Below are 17443 nucleotides of genomic sequence, written 5' to 3'. Positions count from 1 at the left end.
TATTTAAGAAGAGGACGTCCTGTCCCTTGTCCCTCAAGCTGGATTCAAAGTGTAGAGGCATACTCTTCAGGGATGGCATTCAACAGTGCCCCTGACACCACCATTCCCATTTATTTCCCTCTTACCTGGAAATAGTTCAAAAGCACACCAGCCCCGGACAGTCCCGGTCCTGCAAACATGAAGGGCACCATCACCTGAAGGCCAAGGGACAAGGCAGTCTCCCTGCTGAACTCAGACCCCAGTGGTTCAGGGACCACACTGTGGCTCTCAGACACACTCATAGGTCCATCATCTGAGGCTCCAGTCTTCCAGGGCTGAAGGTGTGTGGCAGAGCCAGGTCCTCTGGCCTCTGCTGTCAGATCTCTGTCCCATCCATGTGAGCAGAGCTGAACCCCTGGCAGCCTTAACCTGGGAGACACAAAGCAACAACGGCTGATCAGCAGTTCCTGACTGCCATACAGCTGACACCCTTTAAGCCCTCAGGCCCTTCTGTCCAGCAGAGGCTGGCATCATTCTACCCAATCAATAGCCCCTTCATGTGTTGGGATGAGCACTGGGTGTTGTATAGAAACCAATTTGACAGTAAATTATATTAAAAAAAATAGTCCCTTGCTCAGGGACTGCTCCACACGGTCTCCTGCAACCTCAATTCAAACAGTTTTTATTTAATATGCACAGGTTTGGGGCTCCTGGGTGGCTCAGTCAGTTAAGCGTCTGACTTCAGTTCAGGTCACGATCTCACGGTCTGTGAGTTCAAGCCCCACGTTGGGCTCTGGGCTGATGGCTCAGAGCCTGGAGTCTGCTTCTGATTCTGTGTCTCCCTCTCTCTCTGCCCCTCCCCCGTTCATGCTCTGTCTCTGTCTCAAAAATAAATAAACGTTTAAAAAAATATGCACAGGTTTGAGAAAAATAACATATCAAAGAAGAGAGCGCTAAATATTTATGAATTAGAGTCAGCAAAACTGGTGGTATAGGGAACTCTGAAAATTCTTTCCTCCAGAGAAGAACAGGATAGCTAGCAAAAAATGTCAGAATCCACTTTTCAGAACTCTGGAAATTCACCAAAGGCTTGGAGCAATGCAGGAGTATTTACTCAATAAAAAAATGCTGAATCCTCAGCAAGAACAGCCACATTGTAGTATCCATGGTGTTTGTGATGTTTTTACTGTGCCTTAGTCCCACCCCTGCTCTGTGGCTCTGCAGCACCCTTAAAAACCAATATCCTGGAGAGAGCAGAATGGGCTGGAGCTCCTTCAAAGCCTCATTCTCAAAGAACTGTCATCATTTGACCTATCAGGTGGTTCACCAGAAAATGTCACTTACAGTCTATCTGTATTTCACCTGCCTTATTTTTTTTTATTTTTAACATTTATTTATTTTTCAGAGACAGAGTATGAATGGGGGGAGGGACAGAGAGAGGGAGACAGAATCTGAAGCAGGCTCCAGGCTCCGAGATGTCAGCACAGCACTTGACACTGGGCTCGAACCCACGAGTGAGATCATGACCTGAGCCCAGGTCAGCAGCTTAACCAACTTAGCCACCCAGGTGCCCCTCACCTGACTTATAAAATTCACTTCGTGTAAAAAGCCTTTTCCCTGGGGGACATTTGTGGAAAACAATCACAGGCACTTCACAACTGCCTAAAGCAGTGGGTAATAGCTGAGGTAAATAATATGCAAACCAAAAGCCTAAAAGGAAAAGCTGGGGAATGAGATGCCTAAATTTTGAAAAGTTCCTAAAAATTCCTGGGGATCTAGAAGGCCACTCATAGTGATCTGGGCATATGCTCCGGAAATAGCTGAGAAAGCTTGAAACTGTAACCCCCCCAGCTGATCTGGAGGCTCTGCATAAGCACACCATGAAGGCTAAGGCAGGGCGGTGAATGACAGCACTATGTACTGAAGGTGTGCCCCAACAGGCACACAGAGCCTCCAGGCAAAGACTGGGGGACTCATCACTTCCACACATGGCATTCAAGGAAATCTCTATCCAAGAATTGCCTGACCACAGAGCAGAGTCCTCAGGGGTGAAGTACAACACAGAATACAAACCAAAGAAGTCACTTAGAAAAATCGCTAAACCAACAACAGCTACAGAAAGCAGCAATAACAAGAATCCCTGAGAAGGGGGAGAACCTTATTTCCAGAGTCGTCACCTTATAGAATTTTAAGCGTCCAGTTTTCAACAAAAAATAGGCATGAAAGAAAACATGATACTATGACATATGCATAGGGAAAAAGCAATTAATAAAAAATATGCTGAGGAAGCCCAAATATTGACTAACTAGATGAAAACCTGAAATCAGCTATTTTAAATATGTTCAAAGAACTTAAACCATCCCTGAAGAACTAAATAAAGTACAAAAAAACGAAGTCTAACCAAAATGGAGAATATCAAGGAGGAGATAACTATTTTAAAGAAGAACTAACTCAAAATTCTGGAGTTATAAAATATAATGGCCCTAGGGGAGTGCAATGGCTGATATGAGCAGGGAGAATAAAGAACCACTGAACTGAAAGCTAAGTCAACAGAAACCATCCAATCTGAAGAAAAGAAACAAAACAGAATGAAGAAAAATGAATAAGTCCTCAGGGCCCATGGGACAGCATCAAGCACGCCTGCATGTATAACGGGAGTCTCAGAAAGGGACGAAAGAATAAAGGAGTCCAAAATAATATTGGAAGACATAATGTGCGAAAGCTTTCCAATTATGATCAAACTTCCATATTCAGGAAGCTCAACAAATCACAAGAATACAAGAACACAAATTACAAGAGATCCACCACAAGACACATCATTATCAATCTGCCAAAAGTCAAAGATAGAGACAGAATCTTGAAAGCGGGGAGGTGACTCTTCTTGCACAAGGACTCCTCAGGAAGATTAACAGCATACTTTTCATTGGAATCCATGGAGGCCAGAGGCAGTGGGATGACATGTTCCAAGTGCTGAAGGAATAAGAACTTCAACCAAGAGTTCTGATAAGCAGAAAAAGGATCCTTCAAAAATGAAGGACAAATTAAGAGATTCCCAGATGAACAAAAACCAAGAGAATGTGCCACTGGTGTGCACCTGCCCTACAGGAAAGACCAAGACCAAGAGGCTGAAATGAAAGGACCTAGATAGTACTTTAAATTCATATAAAGAGTACTAGGCAAAGGTAACTACATAGGCAAATTAAAAAAAAAGTATAGGGGTACCTGAGTGGTTCAGTCAGTTGAGCATCTGACTGCAGCTCAGGTCATGATCTCACGGCTCGTGAGTTCAAGCCCTGCATCAGGCTCTGTGCTGACAACTCAGAGCCTGGAGCCTGCTTCAGATTGTGTCTCCCTCTCTCTGCCCCTTCCCCAATCATGCTCTGTCTCTATCTCTCAAAAATAAACATTTAAAAAAAATTTTTAATAGCCAAAGAAAAGAAAGTATAAATGCACTGTTGTTAGTAACTCCTTTTTCTCTTATCCAATTTAAAGACAACTGCATAATTCAGTAATTATAAATCACTATATATGGGTACAGAATATATAAAAATGTAATTTGTATGACAGGAGGAGCACAAAGGAGAGCACAGAGCTATATAGGAACAAAGTTTCATGTATTAGTAACATTAAGTTGCTATTAATTTTTTTTAATGTTTATTTCTGAGGCAGAGAGAGGCAGAGCATGAGTGGGGGAGGGTCAGAGAGAGAGGGAGACACAGAATCAGAAGCAGGCTCCAGGCTCCAGGCTCTGAGCTGGCAGCACAGAGCCTGACACGGGGCTCAAACTCACAAACCGTGAGATCATGACCTGAGCCGAAGCCGGTCGCTCAACCGACTGAGCCACCCAGGCGCCCCAAGTTGCTATTAATTTAAATTGCAATGTTATCTAAGGTGGGAATTGTAATCCTCAAAGCAATCACTAAGAAAATAACTAAAAAATATATATTTTAAAAATAACAATGGAATAAAAATAATACACTAGAAAATGTACATCTAATACAAAAGAAGATAGTAATGAAGGATAGAGGAACAGAAAGAAACCATAAGATATAGAAACAAATGGCAAAATGGCAGATAGAAATCCTATCTCATCAGTAATTATACTAAACATAAATGGATAGGTTGAAAGTAAAAAGGCTTTAAAAGACATACCAGGCAAAGAGTAACCAAAAAAAAGGTAGGGGGGAGGGTGGGAATGACTTTCCTAGCATCAGGCAAAATAGACATTAAAACAAAATTGTTATTACAGATAAAGAAGGGCATTTGATAATGGTAAATGGGTCAATATTATCAAAAAACATACTAATTATACACACCTAACAATATAGCCCCAAAGTACATGAGGCAAAACCTGACAGAATTGAAGGGAGAGAAATACAATTCAATAATAGAAGACTTCAACACTCTACTTTCAATAATCTACTGAACAATTAGAAGATGGACAAAAAAGGGAAGACTTGAACACTATAAACAAATTAGATCATACATCTATGCACCATTCCACCCAACAACAGCAGAATACACATTCTTACCAATGTATACAGAACATTCATTAGGATAAACCACACATCATAGAAAAAACATACAAAATATAATAAAATTACAAATAAATAACAAAAGAAAATTCAGAAAATCCACAAATTTGTGTAAACAACACACCCAAATAATTAATGGGTCAAAGAAGAAATCATAAGGGAATCATAAAATTATTTGAGGAGAATTAAAATGAAAATATAACATACCAAAACTTACGGGATGCTGGAAATAAAGTGTTTCAAATTTATATATGAAAAAGCCAAAAAATAAAAGAGAAAAGCTTGTATCACTAAATTGATCTTTCATCTTAAGAAAAATGAAAAAGAAGACTAAACCAACACAAAAAAAAGTAGAGTGTAGGAAGCAATAAAGATTAGAGTGGTAATAAATGGAATAGAGAATGGAAAAACCATATAGAAAATTAACAAAACCAACAGTTGGGTCTCTGGAAAGATTGAAAAAAATACACAAACCTGTAGCTAAACTGACCAAGAAAGACAGAGGGTGTAAATACTTAAGAGGGAACACTACTTCCAAATTTACAAATATAAAAATAATTGTTTCTGTAGTGTCATGGTTATCACATTCACCTGACAAATATAAAAATAATTATGAAGGAATACTATGAACAATTGTATGCAACACATTAGAAAATCTAGATGAAATGGACGATTTCCTAGAAACACACTAACAAACTAATTCAAGAAGAAATAAAAAATTTAAAAGACCCATAACAATTAAAAGATCGAATTAGCAATACAAAAAATTTCCCACAAAGTCCAAGACCAGATGGCTTCACTGGTGAAGTTTACCAAGCATTTAAAAAAGAATTAACACCATCCTTTATACACTCCCAAAGAAACTGATGACATGGGAACACTTCCCAAGTTGTTCTGAGAACTGTTTTGCCTGATACCAAACTCAGACAAAGATAAGAAAACTACAGACCAACATAAGAGCCTTATGCATACATACACAAAAACCATCAACAAAGTACTAACAAACTGATTTATGCGGCATATAAAAAGGCTTATATGATGACCAAGTGGGATTTATCCCAGGAATGCAAAGTCGGTTCAATACATGAAAATCAATGTATTACACCATATTAATAGAATGGAGGGGGAAAAAAAACATGATTCACTCAATAGATCAGAAAAAGCATTCAGCAATATCCAACACTGTTTCACGATAAAAATACTAAAAAAAAATCACTAGGAATTTAAGGGAATTATTTCAATCTGATAAAGGCTATCTACAAGAAACCCACAGTTAACAAACTTAATGGTGAAAGTTTGAAATCATCCCCCTTAACTTTAGGCCTTTGCCACTCCTATCCTATTGCATTGTATTTGAAGTCCTAACCAGCACAATTAGGCAAAAAATGAAATAAAAGTCATCCCAACTGGAATGGAAGAAATAAAACTAACTCTGTTTACAGATGACAATATCTCGTACATAGAACATTCTAAGGAATACACACACACACACACACACACAGCTAATAAGTTCAGCAAGGCTGTAGGATACAGGATCAATACACTAGCAATGAACAATCTAATAAACTAAGAAAACAATTGCATCTGCCAAGGCACCAAAAAGAATTAAATACTTAAGGATAAAAGTAACAAAAATGTGTAAAAACTTTTACCCTGAAAACTATAAAGCACTGTTGAAAGGAATTTTTAACAACCTAACAAAATGAAAAGATAACCTGTGCTCATGGACTGAATGACTTATATTGTTAAGATGGTGATATTTCTCAAACTGATCTACAAATCCAGCGCAATTCCTATCAAAATTACATTGATCTTCTTCACAGAAAATGACAAGCTAATCCTAAAATCCACGTGGAAATGCAAGAGCCAGAATTTTAAACAATCTTGACAAAATGAATACACTTCCTGATTTCAAAACTCACTATAAAGCTACAATAATCAAGACAGTATAGTACTGGTATAAGAATCAAAATATAGATCAGTGAAATAGAGTTGAGAATCCATAAATAAACCCATGTACCTGTGTTCAATTGATTTTCAGCCAGGATGCCAAGGCTATTTAATGGGAAGAGAAAAGTCTCTTCAACGATGGTGCCAAAATAACTGGATATCCACATGCAAAATCATGTGTTTAGACACCTACCTCAAACCATATACAAAAACTAACACAAAATGGTCCAAAGCCCTAAACCTAACAGCTAAAAGCTACAAAACACTTAGAAGAAAATATAGGTATAAGTTTTAGTGACTTTGGATTAGGTAATGGTTTCTTAGACACAATATCTAAAGTAAAAGCAACTAAAGAAAAATTAAATAAATTGGATGTTATCAAAATTTAAGTTTTGTGGGACACTACTAATAAAGTGAAAAGACAACCCATAGAAACAGAGATAATATTTGCCATATAATCTGAAAAGGGTCTAGTATCCTGATATATCAAGAACACTTATAACTCAACAATAAATCCAATTTAAAAACTGACAAAAGAGTTGAATGGACAATAAGCACATTAAAAGATGCTCAACATCAGTTGTTAGAAAAATGCAAGTCAAAAACACATAAGATGGCTCAAAAACAGACTCAGATCAATGAAACAGAATAGAGAATCCAGAAATGTACCTACCAACATATGGTCAACTAATCTTTGACAAAGCAGGAAAGACTATCCAATGGAATAAAGACAGTCTCTTCAGCAAGTGGTGCTGGGAAAACTGGACAGGCACATGCAGAAAAATGAACCTGGACCACTTTCTTACACCATATACAAAAATAAACTCAAAATGGATGAAAGACCTAAGCATAAGACATGAAGCCATCAAAATCCTAGAGGAGAAAGTGGGCAAAAACCTCATTGATCTTGGCCACAGCAACTTTTTCCTCAACACATCTCTGGAGGCAAGAGAAACAAAGGCAAAAATGAACTACTGGGACCTCATCAAAATAAAAAGCTTCTGCACAGTGAAGGAAATAATCAGCAAAACTAAAAGGCAACTGATGGAACGGGAGAAGATATTTGCAAGTGCCATTATCAGATAAAGGGCTAGTATCCAAAATCTATAAAGAACTGCTCAAACTCAACACCCAAAAAACAAATAATTCCATGAAGAAATGGGCAGAAAACACGAATAGACACTTCTCCAAAGAAGATATACAGATGGCCAACCGACATATGAAAAAATGCTCAACATCACTCATCATCAGGGAAATACAGATCAAAACCACAATGAGATACCACCTCACATCTGTCAGAATGGCTAACATTAACAACTCAGGCAACAAAAGATGTTGACAAGGATGCAGAGAAAGAGGATCTCTTTTGCACTGTGGATGGGAATGCAAACTGCTGAAGCCACTCAGGAAAACACTATGAAGGTTCCTCAAAAAATTAAAAACAGAACTACCCTATGACCCAGCAATTGCACTGCTAGATATTTATCCAAGGGGTACAGGTATGCTGTTTCAAAGGGGCACATGTACGCCAATGTTTACAGCAGCACCATCAACAATAGCCAAAGTATGGAAAGAGCCCAAATGTCCATTGATGGATGAGTGGATAAAGAAGATGTGGTATATATATATACACACATACACACACACACAATGGAGTATTACTCAGAAATAAAAAAGAATGAAATTTTGCCATTTGCAACTACATGGATGGAATTAGAGGATATTATGCTAAGTGAAATTAGAGAAAGAGAAATATCATATGACTTCACTAATATGAGGACTTTAAGACACAGAACAGATGAACACAAGGGAAGGGAAGCAAAAATAATATAAAAACAGGGAGGGGGACAAAACATAAGAGACTCTTAAATATGGAGAACAAACAGAGGGTTACTGGAGGGGATGTGGGAGGGGGGATGGGCTAAATGGGTAAGGGGCATTAAGGAATCTACGCCTGAAATAATTGTTCCACCATGTGCTAACTTGGATGTAAATTTTAAAAAATTAAATTTAATTTAAAAATAAATAAAACAAATTTTAAAAAACAAACATAAGACACCACTTAGCATAATGTTTTCAAGGTTCACCGATGTTATTATATGAATACTTCATTTCTTTTTATGGCCAAAAAATATTCCACTGTATGGACAGAACATATTTGGTTTATCCATTCATCAGATGATGGACAATTGAACCTTTTTTTTTTTTTTTTTTTTTTTACTTTTTTGCTATTATATGCAGATCTTTGTGTGAACATGAATCTTCTGTTCTCCTGAATTATACATTTCGAAGGGGCGAATTTTGTGGCATGCGATTTGTATCTCAATAAAAAATTCATGAATTACTTATGGAATAAGGCCAAGAAGCAGAACACTAGCAGCTTCCCAAAATATCTGAGCCCCTAACAATAACCCTTATTCCTTATCACCGGGGCGACTGTACAAACTCTGGAGAGGATCACTCCTCACTTTCTGTTTCATCCTTATTTAGTGTTACCAACTAAGAGTACAGCCCTAAACAACAGTGTTTTGCTTGCTTTGCAATTTAGATCAATAAAGTCACAGTCCACGTATTCTTTCCAGGTCTGGTGTCTTTTACCTGACATGAAAATTCTTGCATTCAGCCAAGCTGAACTATAGAACCACAATCCATCTATTCTACTCCTGAAGGACCATCCCAAAGTACTCTCCTTTCAAAAATAAATACAACGTGATTGGTTTTTTTAACACAAAAGTAATATGTTCATAAGAAATATAATTTAAAAAACACAAAAAGGTACAAATAAGGGAGGTTAAATCACTGACAATGTTACTGCCCCAAATAATTAATGCTAAATATAATGTATATTCTTCCAGTGTGTACACACACACAATTTTTTTAAATCAATGTCCTAGATTCTGGGTAGTTTTATTTAATAAAATGTAAACATCCATCCAACCCTATTTTTAGCACAGATATAATTTTTATGTAATTTCTCATGCCATCCTTGATAGTGTTGGAGAAGTGGATAAAGTACACCAAAGATGGCTGATGGAGCAAAAACAAGCTCTGGTCTCTACCTTAGAGACCCCTCCTCTGGTTTCTTCTTCCTTTGTTTGCTGTGCACAAATAACACCCCCCCCCCCCCAGTATGGAGGCTGATAACTATAAATTACCCTTCCCACTTGCATTCGGGGCTCAGATCTTTGGAAAAATGGTCTCCTCTGAGCCCGCCGGTGTTAAATAAATCTCCAATCCACCACGATCTCCGAGTGCCACTTGGTTTTTCCACCAGCATTACAGCCTGGTTCTGTAACATACTTGGTTCCCTGACAGGGAAACCCAACCGCACTGGCCCACTGTTGCCACCGGTTTGGGAGAATGGCGAGGTGGTGATGGAATGAAGGATCGCAAGGAAGAGTGCATGCCCTGCCTGAATTTTGGCAGTCTCCTTCTCGGTTGCATTGGGCCGGCCCTCACTCCGCCATTCCCACTGGACTTGAGGAGACTTGGCAGGTGAGGACCTGGACCTGACGTCAGAACTGGTAAGTCTGAGGACCAATCTAATCAAGCCCACTTGCAAGAGTAGAAGGGGGATATGATCACTCCCCAAGACTTCAGAAGTCTCACAGGTAGGGATTCTGTGGGAGGGAATGTAATAACCTCTGGTGTGTATGTGAGTGTGTATGTGCGACTCAGTCTAGCTTGCCTGCTGAGTTAGATTCTGTGGCTCCACAGGCAGGCGCCCTTGGGCAGGCAGCCCCTGTGGGGCTGAGCATCGCCTGGGTTCCTTCGGGACATGGCCAGGCAGGCATCTAGCTGGTCTCCTCATTGGAGGGGGTGCCCCTGTCCCTCTGTCTTTGGGACTCTGCCTCATGAGAGCATTGTGGGGTCAGGATGGAGCAAGGAGAGCCAGGTAAAGGTTTTAGCTGCTTTATCTGAAGATTCACCCAGGGAGCCAAAGAAGTGACCCACTGCTCTCCTAATGTTCTGCCTCTTCATGACTCATTAGGTTCCCTCCCCCTCCCCTGAGCTTGAAACTCTTCCCATTTCTCCTCCCCTTCTGGGCCATAGAACCCTCCTCCACAAGGACCAGTAGCCAGATTGCAAATTTGCCCAGGTTCAGGCGCTCTCCAGATGCCGGTCCACATCTGCCAGTGTCAGGAGGCTCTCTGGGGGATCAGAGCAGGGGGTTGAGGCGGCCATAAATATGAACCTACTGCAAGGGGAAAGGACATTAAAAAGAATAAGTGTCCCAACCAGGGAAAGTCCCAAAACCCAATCCAAAATCAGGAGGAACCTCCAGAAGGGGAACTTATTGGTCTAGCCAAGATAGAACAAGACTAAACGGGGACACTGACTCTCCCTGTTCCTCTGCTTAATAGATGTGAGGGATTCTCCTCATTTCCCAGGTTAATGGCTATAATTAAAGCCAACTGTGGTTAGTCTGTCTCGGGACAGGGATTTTAAGGAATATTCCCAAGCAGTTGCTGCTTCTGCTTTCCCCTCCCCCTCATGTTTCTGCACCAACTTGGCTGTGGTCCTATACCATCCCCAGTGTCTCAGGCACCATTGGTTCCTCCTCCCACCCTCCAAGTCAAGGAGCAAAGTGCACCCCCCCTTGGACCACCCAGTTCAGATATCTCCACTGGCACCCCAAATGAAAACTGACAATGGGGAAAAATTGATTGACTTTTAGGTGGACGCAGGTGAAACATATGCGATGTTTAAACTAATTTAAGTTTGTTGGACCTGTCTTTAAAGTTATTGGCAAAGTTCAAATAAGCTCATGTTATCTTTTGTAATTTGTTAATGATAGTTAATTTTGACTGTCTCAAAGTTTTCATGGGTAATCGTTAAGATAACTTTCAAGGACCTTGGTAACCTGAAACTTTCCAAATAGGATGGAATGCTAAAGCATTGATTACTGAACATAGGTTTGTGTTTTAAACTTCTTATTGCTGATAAATCAAGGCTATTTGGACCTATTGGAAAACATGCTTTGTACTTAATTGGTTCATGAATTTACCATCTAAAAAAATTCTGATGTAAACACTTCTCAATTGGTTACTAAGTCCTCCACTGGAGACTAAGGTTTCCTAAGAGTTAAAATTCTGGGGGCGCCTGGGTGGCGCAGTCGGTTAAGCGTCCGACTTCAGCCAGGTCACGATCTCGCGGTCCGTGAGTTCGAGCCCCGCGTCAGGCTCTGGGCTGATGGCTCAGAGCCTGGAGCCTGCTTCCAATTCTGTGTCTCCCTCTCTCTCTGCCCCTCACCCGTTCATGCTCTGTCTCTCTCTGTCTCAAAAATGAATAAAACATTAAAAAAAAATTAAAAAAAAAGAGTTAAAATTCTGCTGAATGTACTTAATACTGATGAAAATAAAGAAAACAACACTATATGTAGGAAAATAGGAGGTATATAAGAAAGATATAAGGAATGGAAATACAGTTTCGTTGAGGGTAGAAGAAAGTAATTTTGTCCTAAATGAGACTGGTTATTTGGAAGGAAATGGCTTTGGGACAAAATTTGGAAGCAAAAGAAAGTTGTAAAAGGTTGATATGAATGGAATTTTAAAAGTATACTGGTATAAGGTTGAAATTCTGCTTTTCTTTCTGCTAAAATGACAAAGTTTTCTTGAATTGTTCATCTGCTCTTGATAAGACAACGCAAAAAAAGGTTTATCCTCCAGGAAAATCAAAGTTTTAGGTCTCCTCTCTATCAGGTCTTTGATTACTTAGTTAAAACTTCTCAATGTTAAAGGACCTAGTTTTTGATAACAACTGTATAATGCTATACATTCACCTTTGAGATCTTTTATTGCCACCTTGGTTGAATAAATAAAATTGTAAGATTTGTAATGATCTTTAATCCTATTTAGGATGCATTTATGACTTCTGGGGTTTTAACAAACTTCTCAGGATTTAAATGAAGTCTTCATTTAAATGAAGTCTTCTTGACCAATTAGGCCCTTTTATTTGGGATGCTAAATTACTTGGAAAAGCACTGTCATACAATGGTAAACCTTAGGTTGTATTGCACAGGTAAATGCAGTAACTGCCCAAATATATGCAATTCCTAAAGTTTTAATGTTTTGATATAAGGTCAACAATATTCTGATTACTTGAGATGTTATGTGTCACAAAAATAACCACATTTCTTTGTCAATTGCATCATAATGAACTCTCATCAAATCTTTAACGATGTCTATTTCTGAGATTTTGTTATTTATAATTGTTCTTATTCTCTCACAAAACGTATATCTTCTTCAAGGAGATTTATTCAAAGGACTTTGTGGATAAATACAGGTATCTGACATCTTAAAATTAATACTAAAATGGGTAAGAATTTCCAGAACTAAAAAGCTGCATTCAAATTGAACAAGAATTAGGAACATGGGATTAAATGAACTGAGGAAATTTAGTTTTATGATTCTTGTTGAAAATATTGTTGGTTCTCTAATATTTCATCTCCCAGATTAAGGAAACTTTCTCTTAAGATATCTATGATATACAAAAATGTCATAAAGTATGCATTTGTAAACTGAAGCATTTATCTTTCTCTCTACATAACTCCCCTGAAATTCGAAACTCTCAATGAGTATTCTTTCTTTCATGGGAATTACAATTTTTTGCATAAGTTCAATAATAATCTGTTCATCATGCAACAGGTCATCATTGGAAATACTGGTTATTTTACCAAGGCTTCACTGGAATGTCATATTTGAGGATGACATTCATAAACTCAGATATGAACAGACAGCTTTAAGGAATTAGGGTTGGCTTTATAAAACATGGAGCCATAATGCCCCTTGGAAATGTTGGCCTGGTGCCTTGCTTGCTGAGTTCCCAGCAGCCTCAACAGGTAGGTAAAGACGGACACTTCCTGGCAGGGCAGGAAACTCAGGATATCTTGGGGACCTCACAAAGAGGAATTTGCCCAATTCTACAGGTATTGCAGGCCTGTCTGATGGCAAGTATTTGGCTTGGCTCCTGGCCTGGATAGGCTACTAAAAATTCAACCCAGAGATTGGTTATAAAAAGCTCCAACAAAGAAAATTTACAAGATCCTCATGACCAATCGCTATTCTTGCTGAGCTTATGTAAATAATTAGGTCAGATTTGTTAAGACTGGATTTGTTCTACAGATGCATTGGTCTCTATTTAGCTATCTCTGGAAAGGGAGGGGGGGTGTGTGTCTTTAGAGAACAACTGTTTCAACAATGCACCATTAAGAATGTTAAATTCTAGTCATGATCACCTTTAAATGTTTGGTTTTTGCCTAAACAACTTGAGGTAAGCGTCAGAAAATTGTCAAACTATTTCATGTATAGGAAATTTTCTGTGCTTGTTATTCTATGGGGATAAAAATAACACCCCATGGGCATATGATTATTTACCAACTGGAAAACAGGATGGATCCCTAAATATGCAAATCATATGTTCCCTAAACCTGATCTGACAGTTACCAGAAATCCACCCTTTCCAAAACTTGGAGATAGACTTTACAGACATACAACCAAATAGAGGATTGAGTTTCAGGTATCACCCCCCATGGTTCCATCACTCCAGAGCTAAGAAGGACAACTCAGAAGAACCCACAACCTGGCGAAGTGATCCAGATCCAGTCAACCCACTTAAACTGACCCTCAAAAGGGAAACTGGCCCTTGAGACCTCCAGCCCTGCTCCAGCCACACCCCAGAAGCTGGCTGGCCTGTGCATGGCAGAAGCTTGAGGAATCAATGCGTGAACCTAGCCCGGGGGTTTGGATGCAACTCTGCCAGCCCTTGCCCCTTACCGGTGTCATAGCCCTGATCTTTCTTCTTACCATTGGGCTGATAGAGACTGCACCAACAAGCTGGACATGGGACAAAAAGATGCATTCTGGGCCTTGCATACCTCCTCTGGATGGGAGGATTAGTAAGTATTGCCTGTATGCTAGGATAACCTCTCTCACCCTCACAACTGCCACTTACCCACTTTGCCCCCAGGATTGTTATATGACAATAAGGGGGGCAAGGGCATCCAGCGCCTTCACCTCCCCCCACAAAGATCACTACAGGGGAAAAACACGCACTGTCAGTCGCCCAGTGTCCCAAGGACTAAGTATTGGATCATAAAGATAACCCGAAATGTCAGGAACCCATGTCACAACAAGGGCCTCTGGAGAGGGAAGTGAGCTTGCTACACTTACCTTCCTCAATGGGGGAATCTCAGATGGGGGAGGGGTGCAAGACAGGGCCCTTCAAACAGTTATAAAGGATAGGGGAATGCAAGCCATAAAGGCAGCCACTCCCCTGGCAGCCTACCAAGGTGTGAACTTTTTAGCCCTCAGTCAGATGCTTACCAATTCCCCACTCCAGCGTTGGGCCAACACTACTCTACAAGTCCTCCATAAAATAGATAATCACATACAAATCTGCTGGATGTGCTTGCCCCCTCAGCCGGAGGGCTTAACTTAGCCACTCCCATCCCTTTGACCTGGGAAGCTCCTGAAAATCTCAAAACCAATACCTCTGTCTTAATTGAACCCCTGGCCACTGGGATCTATTTCAAATGCCGACAATCTAATCTGTACAGTCCCTGAAGGTATGAATGGTACCTCTCTATGTGGAAGAAATATAACCTTAAAGAGGAATGCAACCCTATGTTCAACCCCTGGGGTGGTCCATCTGTGTTCTAAATCGGCCTACTGATGCCTAGAGCCCAACTGGACTCAGCTTTGTTATTCCGTCTTCCCAACCCCAGAAGTATCTGTATACACTGAAGATCAGCTCTTAACAGCCTATAGCCCCAAGTCCTGGGCTAAATGGGCAGTCCTGCTACCTGTTCTGATAGGCACAGGAATTGCGACAGGAATAGGAACTGGAAGAGGGGGCATAGGTTCATCCATAGGACTATACCATAGATTATCTGAAGAGCTAAGTGAAGACATCGAATGGGTGGCAGATTCTCTGGTAACCTTACAGAGCCAAATAAACTCTCTGGTGGCACTGACCCTCCAAAACAGGCGAGCCCTTGACCTCCTTACTTCAGAAAGGAGGGACTTGCATCTTTCTGGGGGAGGGATGTTGTTATCGCGTAAACCAGTCAGGAATAGTTACAACAAAGGTTAAGGAGCTCAAGGAAAGAATTCAACATAGACCACAGGAAACTATCAATCAATGGAAAGGATGGGACCTCACGGATTGGGCATCCTGGCTTCCTGCCCTGGTGGGGCCCCTCCTCTCCATAATTTTACTTGGATCCATTGGCCCCTGTATACTGAATGCCGTGGTACATTTTATTGAAAACACTGTTGCTCGCCAAACGACTGCACGTATCTTAGTCTTCGGAGAGCACCAACCTGTAAAACTGAAAGATGATGCCTACTAAAAGTTTTTTAAAGGGCACCAAAGGGGGGAATGTTGGACAAGTGAATAAAGTATGCCAAAGATGGCCAACGGAGCTAAAACAGACTCCGGTCTCTAGCTTCGAGACCCCCTCCTCTGGGTTCTTCTTCCTTTGTTTGCTGTGTGAGCCAAAACCCCCACCCACAGATATGGAAGCTGACAACTATAAATTACCCTCCCCACTTGCATTCGGTGCTCAGATCTTTGGAGAGACAGTCTCCTCTGAACCCGCTGGTGTTAAATAAATCTCCAATGCACCAAGATCTCCGAGTGCCGCTTGGTTTTTCCGCCAGTGTTCCAGCCTGGTTCCATAACACACTTGGTTTCCTGATCAGGAAACCCAACCACGCTGGCCCATTGTTGCCACCTGTTTGGGAGAACGGCGAGGTGGTGACAGAGCGAGGGATTGCAAGGGAGAAGGTGTGCCCTGCCTGGATTTCGGCAGTCTCCTTCTCGGTTGCCTCAGGCTGGCCCCACTCCCTTGTTCCCGCTGGACTCAAAGACAACTGGTAGGTAAGGACCTGGACCCAACATCGGAACCAGTAAGGCCGGGGCCCCAAAGAAGTCAGGCCCACCCAAGTGCCTGGAAGAGGGACGTGATCAATCTCTGGAGGCCTTAATAGGTCTCACAGGTAGAAAATTTTGTGGGAGGCAATGTAATAGACTCTGGTGTGTGTGTGTGTGTGTGTGTGTGTGTGTGTGTGTGTGTGTGTGCGCGCGTGTGTGTGTGAGAGAGAGAGAGAGAGAGACAGAGAGAGAGAGAGACAGAGAAGGAGAATGAGCGGCTTGGCCAGGCTTGCCAGCTGAGTTCGAGTTTGTGGCTCCATGGACAGGCACCCTTAAGGTCCCCAAAAGTCTACGGAGTCTGAATGGGCTCTCCTGTGTCGTGGTGAGAGTATAAGGTCTGGGGCAGTATTGGATCAGATTCTGATCACAAGTCACAAAGCTGAGTCCGCTACGGCCAAACCTCACCTAACGTTTCCCTCAGGAACATGACCAGAGGAGTATCTGATTAGCCCTCTCATCTGAAGGTCGTCTCATTTGTCTGTGTTTGTGACACTGAACACGAGATAGGAATTAATAATGGGATCAAAACAGAGTAAGCCTCTGCTTTTAGAGGTCATGCTCAAAAATTTTAAAAAGGGATTTTCATGTGATTATGGGGTGAAAATGACACCCAGGAAGTTAAGGACCTTTTGTGAACTAGAATGGCCCATATTCAATGTAGGATGGCCCCCAGAAGGGACATTAGATGCTCAAATGGTGCAGTGGGTCGGGCTAATAGTCACTGGGACCCAGGCCACTCTGATCAGTTTCCATACATCAACTCCTTGGCTTCAAATTGCCCAAAATCCCCCGCCTTGGGTGCGATTCATCGTTAGCAAACAGAACCAGGCACAGGTTTTAGCCACTTTATCCGGAGGCTCACCCAGGGAGCCAACGAAGCAACCTGCCACTCCTCTAAGACTCAAAGGAGACACGAAGGAAGATATTGTCTTTCCACCTCCTTATGACTCATCAAGCTCCCTCCCTGCTCCCCCTGAGCCTGAAACTCCTCCCCCATCTGTCTTTCCACCGAGGCCACTGGCTGCTCTAGATGCCGCTGCCAA

At 41.1% G+C, this 17443-nt stretch overlaps 1 long non-coding RNA gene across 5 annotated transcripts in view; it reads right to left on the bottom strand.

Moving 5' to 3' along the window:
• Positions 1–17443, bottom strand: part of LOC123606113 — a 51985-nt gene that overhangs the window by 22484 nt on the left and 12058 nt on the right. For all 5 annotated transcript variants that reach the window (XR_006716108.1, XR_006716106.1, XR_006716109.1 and 2 more), the window contains exon 4: positions 126–408. This is a non-coding gene — a long non-coding RNA (uncharacterized LOC123606113). The remainder of the gene's footprint in view (positions 1–125; positions 409–17443) is intronic.

This window comes from Leopardus geoffroyi, chromosome A2, assembly GCF_018350155.1.
Source record: "Leopardus geoffroyi isolate Oge1 chromosome A2, O.geoffroyi_Oge1_pat1.0, whole genome shotgun sequence".
Taxonomy (NCBI): domain Eukaryota; kingdom Metazoa; phylum Chordata; class Mammalia; order Carnivora; family Felidae; genus Leopardus; species Leopardus geoffroyi.
This window is presented reverse-complemented; position numbering and strand designations above follow the sequence as displayed.